Raw genomic sequence first — 17,632 nt, forward strand, 5'->3', positions numbered from 1 at the left:
AATGAAGTGGCTGGGGGGATAGCTGTCGTGGTAGCTCAGTGGTAGAGCATCGAACGCGTTATTCGAAGGTTGCAGGTTCGGATCCTGCCCACGGAGTTATCTTTTCACCCACTTTTCTTTCTTCTCAGTTAAATTAGAATGGGCCTAATAACAGACAGTATAATGCCAAGGAATGTACAGGGGAAGTTATTAGAACCAATGGAATGTAAATAAGAAGAAAGAAAAGTGGATCAAAAATAACCATCCGTGAGCAGGAATCAAACCTACGACGTTTGAAGTACGCGTTCGATGCTCTAACCACTGAGCTACCACAGCGGCCTTCCCTCCATCCACTTTTTTGAGTTTATATGTGAATTTAGAAGTAGGAGTGACAGTCCCTTCTATAAGTGGGCAGTGGAACGGAGCGGCCGCCACCATGGTCTCATCCAACCACTTTTTGCTTTTTGTACAGTTGTTCGCAGTCATCAGCACGAGCTCGCCAGACTGCGTGGAACCACATGCGCCTGGCACGCCAAACGCCACGTGCCCTCCCCAGCCTGAACCAAGCCGTTGTTGCCCGGAGCCACTTCAACCTCCCGTTCCGGTAACCCCTTACGCTGCCACCAAGCCAACCGCATCGACATCGTCAAGCCACCCAGAAAACTACAAATACAGCCAGCCTTGCACCGCGCGCCTCAGTGGGTAGTGGAACGGAGCGGCCGCCACCATGGTCTCATCCAACCACTTTTTGCTTTTTGTACAGTTGTTCGCAATCATCAGCACGAGCTCGCCAGACTGCGTGGAACCACATGCGCCTGGCACGCCAAACGGCACGTGCCCTCCCCAGCCCGAACCAAGCCGTTGTTGCCCGGAGCCACTTCAACCTCCCGTTCCGGTAACCCCTTACGCTGCCACCAAGCCAACCGCATCGACATCGTCAAGCCACACAGAAAACTACAAATACAGCCAGCCTTGCACCGCGCGCCTCAGTGGGCAGTGGAACGGAGCGGCCGCCACCATGGTCTCATCCAACCACTTTTTGCTTTTTGTACAGTTGTTCGCAGTCATCAGCACGAGCTCGCCAGACTGCGTGGAACCACATGCGCCTGGCACGCCAAACGGCACGTGCCCTCCCCAGCCCGAACCAAGCCGTTGTTGCCCGGAGCCACTTCAACCTCCCGTTCCGGTAACCCCTTACGCTGCCACCAAGCCAACCGCATCGACATCGTCAAGCCACCCAGAAAACTACAAATACAGCCAGCCTTGCACCGCGCGCCTCAGTGGGCAGTGGAACGGAGCGGCCGCCACCATGGTCTCATCCAACCACTTTTTGCTTTTTGTACAGTTGTTCGCAGTCATCAGCACGAGCTCGCCAGACTGCGTGGAACCACATGCGCCTGGCACGCCAAACGGCACGTGCCCTCCCCAGCTCGAACCAAGCCGTTGTTGCCCGGAGCCACTTCAACCTCCCGTTCCGGTAACCCCTTACGCTGCCACCAAGCCAACCGCATCGACATCGTCAAGCCACCCAGAAAACTACAAATACAGCAAGCCTTGCACCGCGCGCCTCAGTGGGCAGTGGAACGGAGCGGCCGCCACCATGGTCTCATCCAACCACTTTTTGCTTTTTGTACAGGTTGGTCCCTTCCAAGATTATAGCGCTAAGCGATCTAGCAACTATTGTCTGCTGCTCCTTCCATGCCCACATGTGTTGCTTGATATAGTCGCAGAGTGTTTTGTTGTTATACAGGAACTTCTTCTTTGCGGGGATATTGAACAGAATCCTGGTCCGAATAGCGAAGTATTAGCCGCCATCAGCAAACTAACCGCACACTTGGATGAGCGTCATGACAAATTTCAGAAGACTATTAACGAAGTTAAAGAAAACCAGTTGCTACTTCGTGCCAAAGTAACAGATTTAACCACCCGACTAACTGTACTTGAACAGAAGGTTCTTACCCTCGAGAGCGTTCCCGACAATGCACAGATACAAGGTCTTGTAACGGCGGCCGTGCGACACGAAAGTGTCGCTCTCAGTTCACGGCTTGATGACTTCGAGGATCGCTCTCGTAGGGAGAACCTAATTTTTTATGGGATATTGGATTCTGCCTCAGTAACCTGGGCCGAGTCGGAGCTAAAAATTCGTGAAATCCTGTCTGCGTCTCTTAAACTGGAACTTCCTAATGAAGCCATCTCCCGTGCACACAGGCTTGGAACATATGTACAGAACAAATGTCGACCTGTTATTGTTCGCTTCAGTTCGTTTAAAACAAGAGAAAGTGTCTTTACTAAGAAATCGATGCTTCGCAACCCCCGTGTCAGTTAGCGAAGATTTCTGCAAGGCCACGCGCCACGTGCAGAAAAAGCTTTTAAATTTCGCGAAAAGCACTGGGCAGCCATATTACTTGAAGTATAACAAGATACTAATCAACAAGAAAGCCTACGTTTATTGTCCGGTCACCGATCGTGTAACCGAGGCACGATCTATTTATGATAACCCCGTCCACGTTGCTCCCGAAGTAAGCAATGCAGAATGCGCAGGGGCCAGCGCTCCTCCTTCACATCGATAGCTAGATAAGCATTTTCGAGCTCACGAATTTTCTTTTTTGCTATGTAATTCTCGAAGTGTTACTAACAAGCGTGATACCCTATCTGCGCTAATAGATACATGTCTAGCTGATGTCGTCGTAGTAACTGAAACTTGGCTGTCCGCGGAAATTGAAAATAACGAAATATTTAACTGTTCATAAAAAGTTTAAATTCTACCGCTGTGACCGGGGTACGAGACGCGGGGGCGGCGTATTGATTGCCATTAGCGACGAGAGTAGCTCGTTCAGCGTGCCTGTTGTTTCACCGCTTGAAATTGTTGTCGCGTGTGTTCGCATTAACCACAAAGATATCGTTGTTTGTGGCTGCTACCGGCCTCCTAGCCTTGCTACCGTTTTCGCAAATGAATTACACGATGTACTAAATAAGTTGCAAGTAAGGTTTCCGGCTGCGCCTCTGTTTCTCCTAGGTGACTTTAACTTCCCTAATGTTTCGTGGTCTCCCCCTTTCCCAATAATTTCATCAACTTCTGCTGACAGTGCTGCCTTTCTTCATGTGTGTTCAGACTTTAACCTTACCCAGCTGGTTAACGCTCCAACCCGCATTACCTCGTCCACCTCCTCAGTTCTAGACTTGGTGCTGACCACGCATCCCGACCTAATTAAATCCCTATCAGTTATTCCGGGCATAAGCGACCATCTAGCTATTCATTTTAACATGACTAAAACAACTAAAAGAAATGATAGCTCAAAAGTTTTTAGGGACTACAAAAGAGCCGACTATGTTTCAATTAATAATGAGCTTCAGCTTTTCCTAAACGATTACCTTTCGCAATTTCTGGAAAGGTCCGTGCAACAAAACTGGAATTTATTTAAACAGAAGGTAGCAGAACTTACCAGGCGTTTTATTCCGCTCCGCAGAATTAGGAAAAGCGCAAAGTCCCCTTGGTTCACACTTACACTAAAACGACTACTGAATAAAAAGAAACGAATTTTTCGAAGGGCAAAGCTAACTAACAACGCGGAAAGGTGGTCCGCTTATCATCACGCAGCTGACGAGTACACTCGCGCATTATCCGTCGCAAAAGAAAATTATTATCAACAAACGCTTCCCTCTCTGCTTGCAACTAACCCTCAGAAATTTTGGCAGATGATTAGGGGAAATGAAAAAAAAGGCTATAGAATTGATTCATGATGATAACAGCCGTGTACCAAAAGAAGAGTGTTGTGTCATTTTAGGCTCTGTGTTTTCATCGTGCTTTGTTAAACCTACAGCGCTTTCCTTTCCCGATACCCCCACCCACAACTTTGTTGCCATGGAACCCCTTTTATTTGACTGTGTTGGCATACAAAAATTGATAGCAAACTTGAAATTAGCCAGTGCTCCAGGTGAAGACGGTATCTGTGCAAAGTTTTTGCATAATACCTCTGTTTACTCATCTGTCATTTTATGTAAGCTTTTCACACAGTCTTTGGAATCTCATTGCCTCCCGGGCGACTGGAAAGCGGGAAAGGTGGTTCCTCTTCACAAATCAGGTGACGTTCATAACCCCCGCAATTACAGGCCCATATCGTTAACAAGTATACCGTGTAAGCTCATGGAACACGTCATCTACTCCCACGTAATCACTTTCTTAGAAAACAACTCGTTCCTTAGTGATAACCAGCATGGATTCCGGAAACAGTACTCATGCGAGACCCAACTTCTCTGCCTTACTAATGACCTTTTTCTTGCCATTGACGCTTCTTCCCTTGTTGACTGTATTTTTCTCGACTTTGCTAAAGCTTTTGACACTGTATGCCATAAACTGCTACTGCTAAAACTAAGCAAACTTAATCTTGATGCTAACATATTAAAATGGATTGAATGCTTTTTAATAGACCGCTCCCAATTTGTAACTGCGAATGAATGCAACTCTCCCCTCTCACCCGTAACCTCTGGCGTCCCCCAAGGATCCGTTCTTGGCCCACTACTCTTCCTGATTTACATTAACAATTTGCCACATAACATCTCTTCTTCTATTAAACTTTTTGCCGATGACTGTGTTATTCACCGAGAAATTAAAACCCCTTCTGACCACCTTGCCCTTCAGTGTGACTTAGACAATGTTTCATCTTGGTGCGATACTTGGCTAATGAAGCTTAATGTTACTAAATGCAAAGTAATGAGAGTCTGACGTCGAACATGTAATATGTCTTCTAACTATGTACTTATAATTCTCTCCTTACTAAAGTTAGCTCATACAAGTACCTTGGCATTACAATTTCTGGCAACCTTTCCTGGCAGTCTCACATTGACATTATTAAAAACAGTGCTAACCGCACACTTGGTTATTTACGCTGTAACTTCTCCCTTGCCCCGATGCCACTGAAACTTCTGCTCTATAAAACATTAGTCCGACCAAAGCTAGAATATTCATCATCTGTATGGGATCCCCACGTAAACATCCATATCAGTAGCATCGAAACAATTCAAAATCGCGCCGCTCGTTTCATTTTGTCGAACTATTCCCGTACAGCAAGCGTAACCCATATGAAGTCAACCTTAAATCTACCCAGCCTATCATTTCGCCGCAAAATCTCGCGCTTGTGCCTCTTCCACAAGTTGTACCATACCATGAACTCACTGAGTAACTCGCTTTTTTTGCCGCCATCCTACATTTCACCCCGCAGCGATCACCACTTCAAAGTTGGAATTCCAAACAGCCGTACAAACCTCCATTTTAATTCATTCGTGCCCAAAACAAGCACGGACTGGAATCACCTTCCCGCTTCCATCGCATCCATCACTGACCCGACCAACTTCAAGAATACCATAAACGCATACCCTTTTTAAACATGCTCCATTTGTTTGTACAGTTTGTTTGTTTTTTTTACCACTCCTCTCTGTAACGCCTTGTGCATAGAGAGAAATTAAATGAAATAAAATGAAAGCCAAACCACGAGTGTGAAAACACTCTTATGCGCATGTTTGGCGACACGTAGCACGTGAACCTATTATGAGCGGGCAGCTGATCAATTGTCCCTCTTATACAACCTAAACACACCAAGTCTGCCAGTACGAGACCCTCGTTCAATGAAATAAGGAAAAGAAGTGTATACCTAAGGGCTCTTCTTCCGTGTTTTAACAAAATATTATTGAGATCTAACAGACAGTAATGCCAAGGAATGTACAGGGGAAGTTATTAAAACCAATTGAATGTAAATAAGAAGAAAGAAAAGTGGATGGAAAAATAACCAGCCGTGAGCAGGAATCGAACCTACGACCTTCGAATAACGCGTTCTATGCTCTAACCACTGAGCTACGACAGCGGCATTCCCTCCATACGCTTTTTGGGGTTTATATGTGAATATATGTGAATTTTATATTTATATGTGTTTATGTGAACTCCTACTTCTAAATTCACATATAAACCCAAAAAAGTAGATGGAGGGAAGGCCGGTGTGGTAGCTCAGTGGTTAGAGCATCGATCGCGTTATTCGAAGGTCGTAGGTTCGATTCCTGCTCACGGCTAGTTATTTTTTCATCCACTTTTCTTTCTTCTTACTTACAGTCCATTGGTTCTAATAACTTCCCCTGTACATTCCTTGGCATTACTGTCTGTTAGATCTCATTATTATTGTGTTAAAACACGGAAAAACGAGCCCTTAGGTATACACTTCTTTACCCTATATATATATATATATATATATATATATATATATATATATATATATATATCATCATCATCAGCCTGACTACGTCCACTGCAGGACAAAGGCCTCTCCCATGTTCCGCCAGTTAACCCGGTCCTGTGCTTGCTGCTTCCAATTTATACCCGCAAACTTCTTAATCTCATCTGCCCACCTAACCTTCTGTCTCCCCCTAACCCGCTTCCCTTCTCTGGGAATCCAGTCAGTTACCCTTAATGACCAGCGGTTATCCTGTCTACGCGCTACATGCCCTGCCCATGTCCATTTCTTCTTCTTGATTTCAGCTATGATATCCTTAACCCCCGTTTGTTCCCTAATCCACTCTGCTCTCTTCTTGTCTCTTAAGGTTACACCCACCATTTTTCTTTCCATTGCTCGCTGCGTCGTCCTCAATTTAAGCTGAACCCTCTTTGTAAGTCTCCAGGTTTCTGCTCCGTAGCTAAGTACCGGCAAGATACAGCTGTTATATACCTTCCTCTTGAGGGATAGTGGCAATCTACCTGTCATAATTTGAGAGTGCTTGCCGAATGTGCTCCACCCCATTCTTATTCTTCTAGTTACTTCAATCTCGTGGTTCGGTTCTGCGGTTATTACCTGCCCTAAGTAGACATAGTCTTTTACAACTTCAAGTGCACTATTACCTATCTCGAAGCGCTGCTCTTTGCCGAGGTTGTTGTACATTACTTTCGTTTTCTGCAGATTAATTTTGAGACCCACTTTTCTGCTCTCCTTGTCTAACTCCGTAATCATGAGTTGCAATTCGTCCCCCGAGTTACTCAGCAATGCAATGTCATCGGCGAAGCGCAGGTTACTAAGGTATTCTCCATTGACTCTTATCCCTAACTGTTCCCATTCTAGGCTTCTGAAAACCTCCTGTAAGCACGCGGTAAACAGCATTGGGGAAATTGTGTCCCCCTGCCTTACACCCTTCTTTATTGGTATTCTGTTGCTTTCTCTATGAAGCACTATGGTAGCAGTTGATCCCCTGTAGATTTCTTCCAGAATGTTTATATATACTTCATCTACGCCCTGAATCCGCAGTGTTTGCATGACGGCTGATATTTCTACTGAATCAAACGCCTTCTCGTAATCTATGAAGGCTATGTATAGTGGTTGGTTATACTCTGAGCATTTCTCTATTACCTGATTGATAGTATGAATGTGGTCAATTGTTGAGTAGCCTGTTCGAAATCCTGCTTGTTCCTTTGGTTGATTGAATTCTAATGTTTTCTTTACTCTGTTAGCAATTACCTTTGTAAATAGCTTGTATACTACAGAGAGCAAGCTGATCGGCCTGTAATTCTTCAAGTCCTTGTCATCTCCTTTCTTATGTATTAAGATGATGTTAGCGTTCTTCCAAGACTCTGGTACTCTTCCCGCCAGGAGACACCTCGTAAACAGGGTGGCTAGTTTTTCTAACACAATCTGTCCTCCATCTTTCAGCAGATCTGATGTTACCTGATCCTCACCAGCAGCTTTGCCCCTTTGCATGCTCTCCAAAGCTTTTCTGACTTCTTCTATCATTACTGGTGGGGTGTAATCTGGGTTACTGATAGTTCTTATAGTATTAAGGTCATGGTTGTCTCGGCTACTGTACAGATCCCTGTAAAACTTCTCCGCTATCTTAACTATCCTATCCATATTGGTAGTTATTTTGCCTTCTTTGTCCCTTAGTGCATACATCCGACTTTTGCCTATCCCAAGTTTCCTCTTCAATGCTTTAACACTTCCTCCGTTTTTCAGAGCGTGTTCAATTCTCTCCATGTTGTACCTTCTTACATCGCATACTTTACGTCTATTAATCAACTTCGAAAGCTCTGCCAGTTCTATTTTGTCTGTTGTACTTGACACTTTCATGATTTGACGCCTCTTAATTAGGTTCTTCGTTTCCTGTGAAAGCTTGCCAGTGTCCTGTCTAACTACCCTGCCTCCAACTTCCACTGCACACTCCATAATGATACTCGTCAGATTATCATTCATTGTATCTACGCTAAGGTTGGTTTCCTCACTGAGAGCCGAGTACCTGTTCTGCAGTGACACTCTGAATTCCTGTACTTTCCCTCTCAGTGCTAGCTGATTGATTGGCTTCTTGCGTATCAAGTTCTGTCGTTCCTTCTTCAAGTCTAGGCGAATTCGAGACCGTACCATTCTATGGTCACTGCATCGTATCTTGCCAATCACTTCCACATCCTGCACGATTCCAGGGTGTGCACTCATTATAAAGTCTATTTCGTTCTTATTTTCGCCATTAGGGCTCCTCCATGTCCACTTGCGGTTTTCTCGTTTTCGGTAGAAGGTATTCAAAATCCGTAAATTATTGCGTTCTGCGAATTCTACTAGTAGCTCTCCTCTGGCGTTTCTAGTACTGATGCCATAATCTCCTACTGCCTGGTCTCCAGCCTGCTTCTTCCCTACCTTTGCATTAAAGTCGCCCATCACTATAGTATACTGTGTTTTTACCTTACTCATTGCCGATTCCACGTCTTCATAGAAGCTTTCAACTGAAGCGTCATCATGGCTGGATGTAGGCGCGTAAGCCTGTACTACCTTCATCTTGTATCTTTTATTCAGTTTAATTACGATACCTACCACCCTTTCATTAATGCTATAGTATTCCTCTATGTTGCCAGCTATGTTTCTGTGAATGAGGAACCCCACTCCCAGTTCTCTTTTGTCTGCCAAGCCCCTGTAGCAAAGGACGTGCCCATTCTGTAGCACCGTATAGGCCTCATCTGTCCTCCTAACCTCACTGAGCCCTATTATATCCCATTTAACACCCTCTAGCTCCTCGAATAGTACAGCTAGACTTCCCTCACTAGATAAGGTTCTAGCGTTAAACGTTGCCAAGTTCAGGTTCCAATGGCGGCCTGTCCGGATCCAGAGATTCTTAGCACCCTCTGCTGCGTTGCAGATCTGACCGCCGCCGTGGTCAGTTGCTTCGCAGCTGCTGGGGACTGAGGGCCGTGAGTTATTTGACGTAATCATGTGGGAGGTAGTGGCCAGATACTGCACCAGGGTGGCCAATCCTTCTCTGGTGAGGGAGTGCGTTCTCGGCGGTGTTTGCCGGTGAGGCCGCACCCCAGGCCTCTTAATGCCGTTCCATCAACACGCGGATTTTTTTTTTAATCCGGTTGGGAACTGCGTGGTACCGGGATTCGAACCACGGACCTCTTGCATGCGAGGCGGATGCTCTAACCACTACGCCATCGCCGCGCCATACCTGTGTCACACGGGCGCGCAAAAAGTCTTTTAAGTAAGCGGTATTTTACGAAGTTGAAAGACTTTTAACAAAGAGGTGTTTGCGGTGCGGACACACGGCAGCAACGATCTCCTTTTAGCGTTTTCGTTCAAAGACGCTAGCGAAAGCATGGCGCTAGCAGTTAAAATAGAAACAATGAAAATTAAACGATGTATCATGATGTACAAATTAAAGACTTGTTGCACTGCTCGTTTCTTCGAATAAATTTAGGAATAAGAGATGAAGAAACACCAATGTGAAAGTTTGTTGCACTAGTTAAGGAAGCATTCCCATAACTAGCGACGTGCACAAGTCCGTCTGGCACCACTGGGCTTTTATTTACCGTATTTGTTTTTCGCTGCTCTCGACTGCTCTCGACACGTTATGGGCGACTGTACGAGAGAAAAAGCGAGGATCGCAAGCCTCACGGCCTGCCTTCTCGCTCTGGAAAGCGAGGCAGACGCTGCAAAAGCCGCCAAGGAGAGGTTAACGTGTCTGCTTTCGACCATTGCAGACGCTGCCTTTTCCGTGCGGCGCCGGCTGCTTGATCTGCGGAGTTGGCCATAGACGCTTGGACTCGGACCACATGAATGACGGGCAGACACACGACTGCCACGCTTTCCTCGCTTGTGCAAAATGGCGTGGCGAGACCGAGCGTCACCACGTGATATTGCCGACGCGTTGTAGCTGCTTACGAGAGTAGAAAAAAAAACCATTAAAAGAGTTCATTACACCTTCTGCAGGATATGAAATTTGTTTTTACAAAGAGTTTTGGTGACAGAAAAATAAGCGTTTGCTCTTTTTTTCCCACCACTCGAAAATTGCTGGCGTCCACTGGTTTCGAGGCTACTCATTCGGAGCCGTAAAAGAGATCGACGAACTCCGCTTACGAAAAAGACCGCTTCTGAAAAGGAGTTCGCTCTGTGCCGTGTGTCTGCTGTCAGGAACTCCTTTTCGGAAAAAGACCGCTTACTTAAAAGACATTAAAGCGCCCGTGTGACAGGGGTATGACATGCGCTTTGAAGGGCTTGTTAAGCGACACATCTAGAGGCTGCAACATTGACGTCATTCCACCGGGTATAACAACTAAGTCGGTGCTGTTGCGTGAAAGGCGGTCCTTCACTTCCTCAGTTACGTGGTCGCGGAACGAGTCAAGAACGAGCATAGACCTCTTTGCGAGCATCGCACCGGGCTTCTTCTCCCATACCGTCTTGATCCAGTCTACGAACAAGTCACTGTTCATCCACGCGTTCTCGTGTGCGCGCACCGCCACACCGGCAGGCAAATGAACCTTTGGTAGAGTTTTCCTTTTCAAGATGACGTACAGTCGCAGTTGCATGCCGTCGGCGAGGGCACAAAGCAAGACTATGATGCCCAGTTTCGTGTTCCCGCCGGTCAGCACGCTCACCGAACTGCTGCCCGTCTTCTCAATCGTTGTGTCCAACGGCATTTCAAAATGAACAGGAGTTTCATCCGCATTGCCGATTTGCGAGAAAATGTAATTGTGCTGCTTTCGCAGGCCAATTACAGATCTCTGGTACTTGAGCAGCTTCTCCTCATAAGAAGCCGGCAAGCGTTGACATATTGTAGTCCGCCGTCTGATTGAGAGTCCTTGCCGCTTCATAAAGCGGTGCAGCCGTCCGCGGCTCGCACGGAACTCGTGAGGTAGACCTAGCTCCCTCGAAAGTCGCCGCCCTTGCACTTGGGCCATCTCGGTCGATACGTCGTGACCCCTGCTTCTCACATCTTCGATGAACTTTACTAGCTCCACCTCCAGCTCAGGGTAGGCACCAGTCTTGGGGCCACGAAATGACCTACGGTCGCAGTGCGCGGCTTGTAGGCTCTCTCGCTTCTTTCTCCACAGTCGCACGCAGGACTCGTCTACATCGTGCAGTCTTCCCACTTCGCGACTTCCAAATTCCTCGACGACGGCAATGGCGATGATCTTAAGCTTTTGCTGTGCCGTGAAGGCCTGCCGCCGAACGCTACTCACAATGACAGAACAGATCGGCTTAGGCTTGGCGAACGGGTCGGGATGTGGAGAACTAGCGGTATCAGCGAGGTAAAGAGCGCTCACACTCGGCGACAACTTGACAGCACTACCCCTTCTAGTACAACAGCACCCTGGAAACAACAGAACCGAAATGCATGCCTGCTACCGCGTCAAAAAGTAGTACATTAATTTCTGATAATATCTCTATAGGCACTATAATATCTCATTTGCCTAGCTGAAATAAATACTGCTTCATTTATTATGGAACTTACTTCATTTATTATGGAACTTTCTTAGACAGCACCACCTTTTCGGCAAGCCCTTTCCAAATGTAAACATGGCGTCCATGACGTAGGGATATGTGGAGGGTCACTGAGCGGCCGCGAACGTTCAAAAAATATACTTGTGGTGTGACAGTGAGATTTTTAAACTGAACAATCGAATTGTCTCTCCTCAAATGTTTTTCTAAACGCTTCAACGATGCAAGCAAGCGAAACCAAAATTGGCCGCAAGCTGCCGTGCTACTTGCGGAGCAACACGAATTTGCAGAAACCGCCTCCGTAGCCTTCGCTACACTGTTAAGAGGCTTCACAGCACAAAACGCATTGCTGTGAAGCAGCACTATAGGAAAAACCCCGCGTATTATCCGCACCTCCACTTTGCCACTGAAATTTTTGGGTTTTTGGTGCGGGTTATACGCGCGAAAATACGGTAATCAAGACTTACCTCGACAATAAAACCGCAGGTTCGATCAGATAAAGCGAGATTTATTCGCAGACACAGGATTCGACTAAGAACACAAAGGAAGGCAGCTTTTGCCTTCAAGTCGTCTTAGGCAAATGAAGAAGGGGCCTAGTCATCATGTTATAAAAAGGGTCAAGCAAAAACGAACACAAGACAGAAGTCGGGACACCACAAACGGCATTTTCAATGGGACAAACTCTATTCTGGAGAACCACGACAAAGTCTTAGCACCAAATGTACAAATAGAAACGAAAGAAGAAAGAGAAGGAGGTGTCTGTGGTATCTCGACATCTCTCCCTTGTTCGTGTCTGCAGGCCCCATGCTCTAATGTGAACACATCACCAATTAGCTCTGTTGTTCCGTAATTCTAAGAAGTCTGTTTGCTTTTTGCTGGGTTATAACTGGGTATATGTCAAGTTTCTGCACTGAATTAGCATCAATACGCCCCAAAACTGTACAGCAGCGAATATATATATATATATATATATATATATATATATATATATATATATATATATATATATATATATATATATATATATATATACTGTAGTGGCGTTTTCTTACATCCAATCGTTCCCTTCCCTGCACTATCCCCCCTCGCACCCGGCACTTTGAGGTAACGAACGAAATTCCCGTTATTAGCGTCACATAGCTTTTTTGATATGAAAGTGGCGAGCACTGAGTTTTCAAGAAAGCCAGCCCAAGCAAGCCGGATGTTTTCTGTTGGGGGTCAAAAACGCACCCTTATAACGTGAAGCTTTTCTTTTCCTAATGCAAACATTTTTGGTGTCTGTTTGCGTATCTATCTATCTATCTATCTATCTATCTATCTATCTATCTATCTATCTATCTATCTATCTATCTATCTATCTATCTATCTATCTATCTATCTATCTATGTATATATATATATATATATATATATATATATTCTGTCTGTCTATCTGTCTATCTTTTATCTATCTATCTATCTATCTATCTATCTATCTATCTATCTATCTATTTATCTATCTATCTATCTATCTATCTATCTATTTATCTATCTATCAATCTATTCGTTTACGTCTGGGTGCACTCGTGATCACTCTTTAACTTGTCGTGATCCAAAAAAAAATTAGTATGTGGCTATGAAATTACTTTAGGAATATCGCCTGCTGGTCAAAACGTGAATGTCGCAATCCTGTTGCTTATCTGACAGCGCTCACAATTTCGTCTGTTTTTTTTTTTTCTTCTTGACTGCATGGTATCTTTCCTTCACGCTCAAATTTAGCTGCGCTAAAGCAGTATCATTTCACAATGCACCTACTTGCCCAGTCAGCAGTGCTAGTCGTGATACACTTCCTGCCACACAGTCGCACATATCCACGGCGGGTGTGGGCCATTGCTATGCGGGTATGTTCAAGATATGATTTACAGTTCATATCTACTCATTAATGGCCAGAACACACATGGGCAATTTTAACGTGTGAAAAAACCTCACATTGGCTGCGTTGGCCCGAGTAATGCAAATAATAAATGCCAGGGTGCCAGTAGGAATCAAACCCGAAAATTCTGCGACGTAATGAAGCAATCTTCTACTGAGCTACTCCTGGCTTCAGATTTGCTTTTCAAATAGACCCTAATGTTCTTGAAACGTCAATTTTGATTACAGTGCTGGCTATTTAATTTTGAACTCGAACTGAACTTGAAGTTTATTTTGTAACTATACATGGTACAGATAACAGGAACATTGCATATACATTGCATATGTACTTTTGTGGTACAGCTGTCACGTCACCTTAATGTCAATTGTAGTTAGGTGTCATGCGCTGAAATTGATTTACATACGAGTGTCCACGGCTACCATTCTCGCGAGCACCAGCGCTTCATATCAGCTTATCGCTTCTGGCGTAGCTAATAATCATGTTCCTGTTGCATGGTGTAATAACAACCAGGTGTTGACACTGAGTGCGCCTGAGCTGCTAAATGATGTTCGGTCTCGCGGGTGCATTGTGCTGCGAGCTGTCAGATGGCGCCATGATCAACGTACCCAGCGAAAAGGTGTTAGCGCACCGGCATTCCTCTGCCTATCCAATGTTTTCATTCCGAGCGGTGTGAATAACACTCCAAGCACGAAGAAAATTTGTTTTTTCAGATTTGTTTGTTCAGATATAAAGTTATTCATATTTGTTAGTTCAGATCACCTTGTTGAGATTTGTTAATTCAGATCAAGAAATGGTAAAGCTAGACCAGGTTTAAGGATTCATTAACACGATTATTCTTTTGGGCAGGTGTGAACGTCGTCAACACGGTTCGATAGGAGAGTACTCAAAGCTAAGTTACGCTCGCACTCACTTGCATTTTTGTCTGTTCACGACATTCCTCAATGCAAAGAAGAATAATTAGAAAAAACCTTAGCCACTGTGCTATCCTTTATCACAATATTTCTCGGTGGGGAAGAAAGCAAGGAACCCCCACTGGCTTAGATGTAGGTGCATGCTAAATAGCCCAGGATAGTCAGGAGCCCTCTACTACGGCGTCAGTTGTAGTCAAATCGTGGTTTCGGCGCGTAAACTACCATAGGTAATAATTTCTCCTCTACTAAAAAAGCATTTACTTCACCAGAAATCTTTTTCATGCGTATTGCTGTTTTCATTTACACAGGAAATCGTTGAAGCATAGTTGCGCTTAATTGTTGTGGAGGGGATATGAATAAATATTTGAAACGCGCAAGTATTCCATATCAAGCACACAAGAGCAATGCAGTTGTTTTACGAAATATATAAAAATATTTGAATCGAGCAGGTATTTCATATAAGGACCACTAGATCAATGCAATGGTTCATGGCTAAATGTCATGACGCGAGTTCACATATTTATGTCAACGTGGTCACTGTCAAACAGCACTTTGAAGAGAGGCACACGCTCCGCACAACTGCAATAGCCAGAACGACAGTTCGGTAAAAAACACGGTCTAACCATTTAGGGAACCTCTCAGCAATTCGATGTCACCTTCATTGTTAGAGCAGCCTAAACACATGTGAACAAAAAATTCACAGCATGTCCGCGGAGTCAACATTGGTGAGTGGGGCGAAGCACGCGTCCATCCATCCGTCCATCCATCTACTGTGCGAAAGCGTTCTGTCTGTCTGTCTGTCTGTCTGTCTGTCTGTCTGTCTGTCTGTCTGTCTGTCTGTCTGTCTGTCTGTCTGTCTGTCTGTCTGTCTGTCTCTTCATCAACTATTAGAAAACCGCTAGCACCATCTAGTGATACTATTTCCAACCACACATACACACAAAAATATTTTTTTCATTCAATTCCATTAGAGTAACTGTAAATGCTACCTTTGGGTAGCAGAGCTGTGCCAAGGTACGCCATCTTGGGTTCAAAAGTCTTGCGGGAAAGCTATTCACCACCCGCGTAGGATGACGTAGTGGTTTTTTCGCTACGTCATCCTGATGAAGTAGTGGTTTTTTCAACCGATTTCACTTCGCATCTCACTAGTCTGCGTAAGATTCTACAGTGCCTTACAAATGCCAGGCTTCAGCTTAACCTGAAGAAGTGTCGCTTCGGGGCTAAACAACTTACCATACTTGGTCATGTCGTCTCGAAAGCCGGCATTCTTCCCGACCCTGACAAGCTTCGTGCTGTTGCCGAATTTCCTAAGCCGACTACTGTTAAAGAACTACGGAGCTTTGTGGGCCTGTGCTCCTATTTTCGTCGCTTTGTCGGGAACTTTGCCTCCATCATCGCTCCTCTCACCAAACTCCTTGCTGGCCCTGCAGATCTTTCGAATTGGACAGCAGCCTGTGACAAATCCTTCGCAACACTGCGCCAACTCCTTACCTCACCACCCGTACTGCGCCATTACGACCCTACTGCGCCAACCGAAGTACACACGGATGCAAGTGGCGTCGGCCTTGGTGCAGTACTCGCGCAACGCAAGCCAGGTTTTACGGAGTATGTGGTCGCCTATGCCAGCCGCGCCCTTACTAAGGCAGAAGCCAACTATTCTGTCACGGAAAAAGAGTGCCTCGCGATTGTGTGGGCGTTAAACAAGTTTCGCCCCTATTTGTACGGGCAAACTTCTGATGTGGTAACTGATCATCACGCACTCTGTTGGCTGGCTTCGCTGAAAGATCCTTCCGGCCGCCTCGGACGTTGGGCACTATGCCTCCAGGAATTCGACATACGCGTCGTCTACCAACCGGGGCGAAAGCACTCTGACGCAGATGCGCTTTCACGATCACCCGTGAAATCTGATGATACGGATATATCAGCCCTGGACCTTCCCCTCTCTGCCGTCAGCGTCACAGACATGCCATCCGAACAGCGGAAGGACCCTTGGATCGCCTCGCTCTTGAATATGCTGTCTGACGCATCAACTTCCGGTTACCCGCGTGCTCTTCGCCGCCAAGCAACGCATTTCGCCATACGGGATGGCCTGTTATACCGTCGCAACTATAAAGTGGCAGGTCGTAAATGGCTGCTAGTCATACCCAGCCTTATGCGGTCTGATATCTGCAAATATTTTCATGCTGAACCGCAACGCGCACACGCCGGTGCGCTAAAGACGTATGAGCGGATTCGCCAACGTTACTACTGGCGGGGTATGTACACGTTTGTACGCAAACACATTCGCTCATGTTCCCAGTGTCAGCAGCGCAAGACATTCCCTCATTCACCCGGTCAACTGCAGCCTTTGCCATGTCCTGCACGCCCATTTGACCGTGTTGGGATTGACCTATACGGCCCGCTACCGTGCTCTGTTGGTGGTAATCGATGGGTGATTGTGGCTGTCGACTATCTGACAAGGTACGCCGAAACGGCAGCGCTACCTTCGGCTGGCGCTCGTGACGTTGCAACCTTCATCTTGCACCGGTTTGTTCTTCGTCATGGTGCACCACGGGAGCTCCTGAGTGACGGAGGACGCGTATTTTTGTCCGAAGTTCTGCAGCAGCTCCTACATTCATGCCGTACGGTACACCACACATCAACAGTCTACCACCCTCAGACGAACGGCCTAACGGAACGTTTCAACAGAACCCTCGGAGACATGCTCGCTATGTATATTTATTCCGACCACTCCAACTGGGACGTTGTTCTTCTTTTCGTGACGTACGCCTACAATACGGCGATTCAATCAACAACAAGCTTTTCTCCATTTTTTTATATGGTCATGACCCATGCAACACACTCGACACAATTCTGCCATACAATCCTGATGCCTCCGAGTTCAGCCCAGTTTCTGAAATGGTCGAACATGCCGAAGAGTGTCGTCAACTTGCACGGTCCTTCACAGCCGATAACCAAGCCCTCCAAAAAGATCGCCACGACCATGATCTTGATCAAAATACCTTCCCCGTCGGTTCTCTCGTGTGGCTCCGTCTGCCTTTCCACTCTCCTGAACTGACTCCCAAGTTTGCACCGAAGTATACGGGCCCTTACCGCGTCATA

This window comes from Rhipicephalus microplus, unplaced genomic scaffold (genome assembly GCF_043290135.1).
Source record: "Rhipicephalus microplus isolate Deutch F79 unplaced genomic scaffold, USDA_Rmic scaffold_14, whole genome shotgun sequence".
Classification (NCBI taxonomy): domain Eukaryota; kingdom Metazoa; phylum Arthropoda; class Arachnida; order Ixodida; family Ixodidae; genus Rhipicephalus; species Rhipicephalus microplus.